Raw genomic sequence first — 8631 nt, forward strand, 5'->3', positions numbered from 1 at the left:
GTCCCACCTGTGCTTCCCTCACATTCCGAGATGCTGAGTAAAGACACGCTGCATGTACAGAAGGAAAGCAGGAACAAGCTGCAGATGAAAACAAGGGGAAGGCATATTGCTAGTGCCTGACAGTGGGGAGCCACTCTCTTCGTTTCAAAGGAGCAAAAAGCCACCTTCAGTACTCAACCCCGGCCAGGAAATAACAGAGCAGAACCGCTCCATTTTACCCCGCAGAACAGAAACCCAAGGGTGACTTGTTTATGTCATTGTGCTAATGTCAGTCCTCAGACTAACGCTTTGCCATGCTCTGGAACTTACCTTCAGGAACCCCTATGCAGAGATGTGTGTCTATAGGTTCACATCCTGATCCTGCAAGCCGACCTGCACGCTCGCCTTGTCGTTTGGCAGCCGGCATTCCCGTTTCCCCATCCCACGGGTGATTTATTTCCTCTGTTCTCACACAAAGTCAGAGTTTCGAATGCCACAGGACTTCCGCACACAGAAACAAGACCTGGCAACGCAGCTCTTCTTGTTCTGCCCCTGCTGCGGTGATTTCAGGGGCTCTCGGTTACCAGAAGTAGCCAAAACGTTATTAACCCACAAACATCCATTTCCTATGGCTTTCCAGCCCCCAGGCTGAGCTAGGAAAGCAAATATTTAAGGAACAATGACAGAAAGAGTACGTTTGTAAGATTACTGTGAAAACACTGGAAATAGACCCAAGAAAATAAACCAAGTTACATCATTCTCACAAGAGCAGAGTAAAGGGGCAGGATCACCAGCAGGGTGAAGGAGGTGATCCTGCCCCTCTGCTCTGCCCTTGTGAGACCTCACCTGGAGCATTGTGTGCAGTTCTGGTGTCCTCAACATAAAAAGGACATGGAACTGTTGGAACAAGTCCAGAGGAGGCCACGAGGATGCTCAGGGGACTGGAGCACCTCCTGTATGGAGACAGGGTGAGGAAGTTGGGGCTGTTCAGCCTGGAGAAGAGAAGGCTGCGTGGAGACCTCAGAGCAGCTTCCAGGGTCTGAAGGGGGCCTATAGGGATGCTGGAGAGGGACTTCTGACTTAACACAGGTTTCCAACTCCTCCTGCTTATTTCCCATGCTGCGCCATCCCTGGCAGTGTTCAAGACCAGGTTGGACAGAGCCTTGGGTGAGATGGTTTAGTGTGAGGTGTCCCTGCCCATGGCAGGGGGGTTGGAACTGGATGATCTTAAGGTCCTTTCCAACCCTAACGGTTCTGTGATTTTATGAATTGGGCCAAAATAGGCTTAAGTGGGGTAAACAAGGCTGGGCTGGGCTCTACTGGGCTGGACAAGGCTTAACTGTGCTAAATCAGGCTGGGCTTGGCTGAAATTGGCTAAACCAGGCTAAACTGTGTTAAACTGAGCTGGGCTAAACTGGGCTGGACTGGGGTAAACTGGGTTAAACTGGTCTAAAAGGGGTTGAACTAGGCTAAACTGCTCTGAACTGGGCTAAACTGTGCTGATTTGGCTAAACTTCACTGGGCTAAGATGGACTGGGTTGGTCTGGGAAGGGCTAAAGTGGGCTGTACTGGGCTGGATCCCACTAAACTGGGCTGAACCCCACTAAACTCGGCTGAACTGGGCCAAACTGGGCCGAACTGGGCTGGACAAATCTGAGCTTATCTAAATGGGGCAGGACTGGGCTGAACTGGGCCAAACAGGGCTGAAGTGGGCTGAACCGGGCTGAACTGGGCTGCAGAGGCTTAACTGTGCCAAACTGGGCTGGACAGATCCGAGCTTGTCTAAATGGGGCTGAACTGGACTAAATTTCGCTGGTCTGGGCTAAACTAGGCTTGAATTGGTTGATCAGGTCTTGGCTGGGCTGAGCTAAACTGGGCTGAACTGTGCTAAACTGGGCCTAATTGGGCTCAGCTTATCTGGGCTGAGCTGGACTCTGCTAAATTGGGCTTAACTGTGCTAAACTGGTCTGGACAGATGTGAATTGGACTAAAGGAGGCTGAACTGGTCTAAACTGGGCAGAAGTGGGCTAAAGTGGGATCAAGAGGGCTAAGCTGTGCTGCACTGGTCTGAATTGGGCTAAACCCTGCTGAACTGGGCTAAATTGGTCTGGACAGGTCTGAATTGGGCTAAACTGGGCTGGGCTCAATTATTACGGGCAGGGCTAAACTGGGCTGGGCTAAACTAGAATGGACTGTGCTAAAGTTGGCTGCACTGGGCTAAACTGGCTGGGGTGAGCCGGAATGGGCTGGACAGGGCTAAACTGGGGTGAAGTGTCTGAACCGAGATAAACTGGGCTGAACTGGTGTGCACTGGGTTAAACTGGGCTGGGCAGGGGTAAAATGGCCTGGATTGTTCTGGGCTGGGCTCCATTGGGCTAAACTGAGCTGTACTGGATTAAACTGGGCTGGACTGGACTAAACTGGGATGGGCTGAACCTTGGCTCCATTGGGCTGAACCTGGCTGGACAAGTCTCAAATGAGTTGAACTGGGCTGAACTTGTCTGGACTGGGCTGAATGGACTGGCCTTAAGTGGGATAAACTGGGCTGGGCTGAGCTGGGCCAATCTGTGCTAAACTGAACTGGGCTAAGCTGGGATGGACAGGTCAGAACTGGGCTAAAATTCACTGGACTGGGCTAAAGTGGGCTAAACTGCTCTGGACTGATCTGAATTGGGCTAAACCCTGCTGAACTGGGCTAAATAGGTCTGGACAAGCCTGAATTGGGCTAAACTGGGCTGGCCTAAATTGGTCTGGGCAGGGCTAAAGAAGTGGGCTAAAGTGGGCTAAAGTGGGCTAAAGTGGGCTAAAGTGGGCTAAAGTGGGCTAAAGTGGGCTAAAGTGGGCTAAAGTGGGCTAAAGTGGGCTAAAGTGGGCTGGGCTGAGCCAGACGGTGCTGGGCTTGGCTGGGCTGAACTGGGTTTTCTTTTCCTTGCTTTCCAAGCTGATCATTGTTAAAATCAGATGTTTCTGAGCCACCATTCCAAAGGTGGGAATCCTGTTGGGCTCAATGGCTGTGGTTTGGCTCGGGGAGTGGGGGGGTGGTTAAGCAGAAGGCTCCCTAGATGGCAGGAGAATATTCTTTGAAACTCAGGTATGCCAGAGCAGAATTCCCTTGTTCAGCAGTCCCAAAACTAAATCAATCTATGAGGTTGATGCAGTGGTGGAAGCCTCCTCTTCCCATCAGGAAGCAGGTAAAGACCTTCACTCTTCAGACTACTGAAGGAAAACTCCACGTTCCTCCCCCAGGTCCTCCTCCACCCCGTAGCTACGATCGGGTTGGCAGACACCAAGCGTCCTCAAGGTACAGCTCTACAGGAGGGAGCACACGGACCACTTGTGAAACCCCAGCTTTTGCTGCCCAGAAGCTCCATACCCACCTAGAAGGAAACCCAACCCACTGTGCCCACACAAGGATCGCGATGCTCAGTTATCTGCAGGAGAAAAACCCCGACATCTGATTCCATTTTAATTAAACACCAGGCTCCATCTCATGGCTGATGTCTACCAGCAGCTTCTTGTGGGTTGTCCCTTACTCTCACTGCACAAGCAGCACAATCCCATTAACTCTGTGAGTCAGGCCACCACATCCAGTGAGAGCTCAGCCTCCTGCTCAGCACCAGCTCATCAGCCGTGTTCCAGTACATCACTTCCACTTCAAAGACACCCATACAAGAACCCCGAGCTGTGGCTTTCCAAAACCACCCATCTACTTTACCTCTAAAATTAATCTGGTATTGATTACTTCTACACTACAGAATTTGCTTCCTTTCCCCTTTATTCCATCTCTGAATAAAGAAAGGAGCCACATATCTTAGCACAAGTCTTTCATTTGTTACATTCACTTTTCTACCTCTAAAAGCAGCTGCATTTATGCTTATAAATACCTTGCATAAAGAAACGGTAGAAGACGACACTTGAGGACTACCCTGCACGTGTGAGGAACACCAGGTCCCTTCAGGGGAACAGGGAAGGGGAACTCTGGATGTCTCAGACACTGCTCTACCTACGTTTCTCTATGACATACACACCCCAACCTCAGCTCAATCTACCCACCGATAAAACAGATGCAACTCTTCCCCCCCCTTTTGTCCATCTCAGTTATGAATGATTCAATGATTATTTGTATGGCTGGCTTTGGTTCAGTTCTGAACCATGATGAGAATGGCAAAACCCCCTTTCAGAGCACTGGCTAAAACAGCAGCTCCAGCTCCTATTGCCCTTTGACTGATGAGCTTTCAAGATTCACAGCAGAGTGATTTATGTAACTGGGCAGAAAAGGGATGGGTGCACAATGCACCGAACCTTTCTGGTAGGCAGAACAATGAACAAGACACAAAGGAAAGCAGAGACACTACAGGATTATTAAACTCTTATTTGTTAACCTACTTTAGAGACTGAAGAACTAATTGTGGAGGGAAAACACACTGGGATAAGCTGATCTTTTACACCAGCTGAAAACGCGAGTTTCCTTTTAGAGCTGGAATTGCTTTTGTTTCATCAGATTTAAAAGGAGACTGTTAAAGTTTTTAAGAAATCATCATTTTCACCCCGATGTCCATATTGGAAAGAGGTTTGAAGAGGGCACAGAAAAAGCATTATAATTCAAAATACAATTTTCAGGCTTGGGGGTTTCACTGTTAAAAAAAGCCCCCAACCACAACCTTCAGGCACAAATGGATTTTATAGAGAATCCTGATTTTTAATGGCATTTTCAGAAGTGCAACACGACTCCCATCCCATAAACCAAAAGCCATTGATGACAATCTGTAAGGCAACTGCCACAAAAAGGTCACTCTAGTAGTGCTGAGCCCCAGCGCATACATGCACCCACCAATGCGAGCGACAGAGCTCCACTACTTGCTATTGCTCTGTTGGCAGTCAGGAGGTGCTTGGGAGGAGTAAAGGGTTTTCTTCTTGGCCTGTAATAGGGTTGAATGCTATAGTAGGCCTGCTGCAGGACTCGCATTTGGCCCGTTTCATTCTGAACCAACAGAAGCAACAGTGAGGGATGTTTACAGAGCATTTCCATGAAATCTGGTGATGACTTTGTACAACTTCCCCTTCCCTCTCTCCCCCTTTCCCGCATCCACAAAGCCTCTGCTTTAGGATGCCAAACAAGCTGTAGGAGGCAAGGTCTTAAGAAAGAGGAGGTGGAAGTGCCAGAAGTGAAGCAACAGGCATATGGGAGTTGAGAAGAACGAACCTGGAGATGCCTTGAGGAGGATAAGGAAGACTGAATGAAATCAGGGCGCTTGCATGTGTGGATGTATGGGTTGCTGATAGCTCAGAAGAGCCAGGAAGGAAGGCAAGCAGCCTCTTAAATAGGACAGAGTAATGATTCCTACTGCACAGGTGAAATGTGATGCTCTGATAATGCAGATGCTGGGGTTAGGCAGTGAACCAGGCTGCTCTGATGATGAAAGGCAAAGCTCCTGAATTCCAGACCCCTCTTTGACCTTTGGCAACTCCCTGTAACAACTGCAGATGGAAAGCACACTTTAGAGTGCTAGAAAAGTGAGGTTTGGTGGCACATTAGTGAGAGAAAAGAACAGTTTGGGGTCAGTACTTCAGAAGTCCAACACTTCCCAGTGAAAGAAGTCTTTTTCTCATTTAAACTAGAAATTCATAGGAAAAGGAAGCCTGGGTCTAGAACATTCCTCACCCTTTTACCCACAAGTTCTTCAAGAGCTTCTCACTCCAAATTCCATTTGGAATCAAATCTGGAAGTGTTCCATTCAACGTAACAGGAAACAACTATTAATTAATGAATAGTCTGACCTACAGCTTAAGGAATGGCAAATAGGAAGTAATACCACAGAGGGAAGTCGGAAAGCCCTATTTATTACAGCACTGAAATAATGTATTACTGAAATGAAACCTTGCATAATGGGAGTGCAGAAGTAGAAGGTATTTATGTTTAAGGGTTGGGGTTTTGCCTTGCCTGAATTCAACAAGTTTTACTCCTTATCAAAGCAATTCAGTCCCTCAGAATCCCAGCCCTTGCATGATTACTTACAGAAAACACAACCCAAAACCTTACCAAATTCCAATTCCAAGATTTCAGCCCAGCCTAAACACTTGAGGAAAAGCTGGGAAGCAGAAACAGCTCCATCCATGCTGGTCTGAAGCTGGCAAGCAGAAGAAGGCATTACCCTCCTACTGCTCCCACCTTTCTCACTCACACTACATCCAGCAGAGCATTGGACACAGTGGATGTTTGCAGTCCTGGCAGAGGCTCCTACAACAGCTGCGCTGGTCATTACACCAGTTAACTACATCCCATGAATCACATTCCCCTGCCCAAGAACCGTCCTCACTTATCTTCACTACTTAAACCATCAGACATGAAAGCTCCCACATCCACTGCAGCAAGTTCCCTACAATACACGCTTTCTACAGCAGGTGCTTTTGAGCGCAGAAAAGAAATGCACTCCCATCTTAAGTACTTGTGCTAAATCAAAACCTAATCATTCTGGAAGGTATAAAAACTACAAGTTTATTTCCCCTTTTTCCCCTGGAAAAGGGCAGAACTGGTCAAATGCTGCTAGTTCTTGGAAGTCCCAGAGCACAGGATGACTGCTGTACTTTTACCTATGTTCACTGGTGTGCAGGCTCTGTAAAGACCTGACATCACGTTCTTGGTGCTTTAAGCTGCTCAGACAAACTGCTACCAAAACCACCCAAACCACCTTCCTATTTACCCCAACACACAGAGATTTGACAAGAACGGGAATTTCCCATTTTAGGGTCCTCCAGATGCCTTTCACCATCTTCAGGAACAGCCAAATCAATCCTGAAAAGTGCCCTCAATAAACTTCATTTTGGCATCATCCTTTGCTGTTATTTTCCACCTCAGTTACAAAATACATTAACACACGTTTTAGCTTGGAATTTTGGTATGTAACCTTCCAAAGCTTTTTGTGCTAAAACCTGGCATTTTTCCTTCCTACCTCCAATTCTGTGTTTTATTCTGCCATAGCACAGCTGAATTTATCAGCTGTTTGAAAGGAATTCATCAGCAGCTCTACAAGAACCTCTACAGTTCTTTTCCCCCTTCTGTGCTGACCCACTCACAGATGTATTGCAGGCTAAAATAACACTACCAATGCTGATTTCCCGTTGTCTCCTGTCCAACAAGTCAATGTACTTTGATTCCCTGCAAGCTACTCAGGAAGCTGCGTGGCCCCCTCAGACTTCAAACTTAAGCTATGTCTTTAAGTTAGGACTTTTTCCCCCAGATCACCCTAAAGCTTTATGTAGCAATGAAGATAATCCAGACTATTTGTGCCTCACAGTGTCTAATTCATGGGATTTAAGAGTTCTGAGGTTGATCATGGATGGGACAGCTCATAAAAAGAAGACCAACAGCAGTAAGGGTGGCTGCTGTGAATCTGAATGTTACAGACTAAGTAATACGGATGAGAAGCCACTGGAACTGAACAATTATTTTTCATCTGTTAAATCCTGTACAATAAAATGAAATATCACAGCCATAAAAAAGCACTTATTTGTAACGATGTCATCTTACCTTCATCATCAAAAGATGAATGCTTCAGGAATTTGCCAGTTTATGTGAGGAATTGCCCGCATGTCTAAAAAACGCTGAAAAATAAACTTAATGAACGCTCTTAAGCATCCTTTCCACACAAAAAGGGATGATTTACAGCGTGTCTCCTGGTTGAAAAAACACAGAACATACCAAAATCCCCTCCAAAACTCACCTGAACCCCCTCCTAAATTATGCCAGCTGCGACAGCCACTTTTGGTAGGAAATAAAAGCACGTTTGGCAAACAGAACCAGGGAGGGACAATTACTGCAAGAGACCTGCAGAGAGCTCCTTAAGCTACGTTAAACACCAGTGTCCAAGCTAGGGAAGGTTTATGGGTGTATGTATTGACCAGTCTGCTCCTGAAGACCAGCAAAACTGTGTGAAACCATTTCTTCCCTTGTTTCATTAATTATGGATGTCTATGCTCCACTCGTACGCCTGATAGCGTGCAAATAAAAAGGGAAATAGCATCCTACACTCAACTCTGGGGAAATAAAAGCCAGTTTTGAGACATATCACAAGTATTCACCTCCTCTCCTAGTCTGCCAACTTAAAGCAGCTGCTTCCCAGGCTATAGGTTGTCTAAATAACCTTTCTTCATGTCTTGTTCAAGCTTCCCACCTGAGTATCAACCTCTCACTTGAAGCACTGCTGAAAACAGAATATAGTGACACAAATGTGGGATGTTTGTGAACAATTAATGCAGAATCCAATGGGAATCACTTGTATTCCAGAGCAATTACACACCAGTCCCAGAAGCAAGCACAGAAAAAACACTGGAACTTGCCCAACAACCTCAAAGGGCTGATTAGAGAAAGGAAAGAGCAAATAACAGCAGACAAGAGCCCTTCTGGGTTTAGATTTGATCGCTCAGTTTACACCTTGCTAACCACTGCTGGGAGATTTAAACAACAGACAAATGCACAGCACCAGCATCCAGCCTCTCAGAGCAGCTGTAAGCTCCAGACCTCGCTCATCCAACGTCTGGAGTTGCTCTTTCCTCCTCTTTTTATTCCACCTGCAGCACTCCCCTATTGATTTTAAGGGTCTCAAAGCATAAACTGGCATTGTCACAAAACTTACATAGTTTCCCAATGCCCAT

This window comes from Pezoporus flaviventris, unplaced genomic scaffold (assembly GCF_033815535.1).
Source record: "Pezoporus flaviventris isolate CSIRO_AGI_PZ_B2104156 unplaced genomic scaffold, CSIRO_AGI_Pfla_v1 ptg000006l, whole genome shotgun sequence".
Taxonomy (NCBI): domain Eukaryota; kingdom Metazoa; phylum Chordata; class Aves; order Psittaciformes; family Psittacidae; genus Pezoporus; species Pezoporus flaviventris.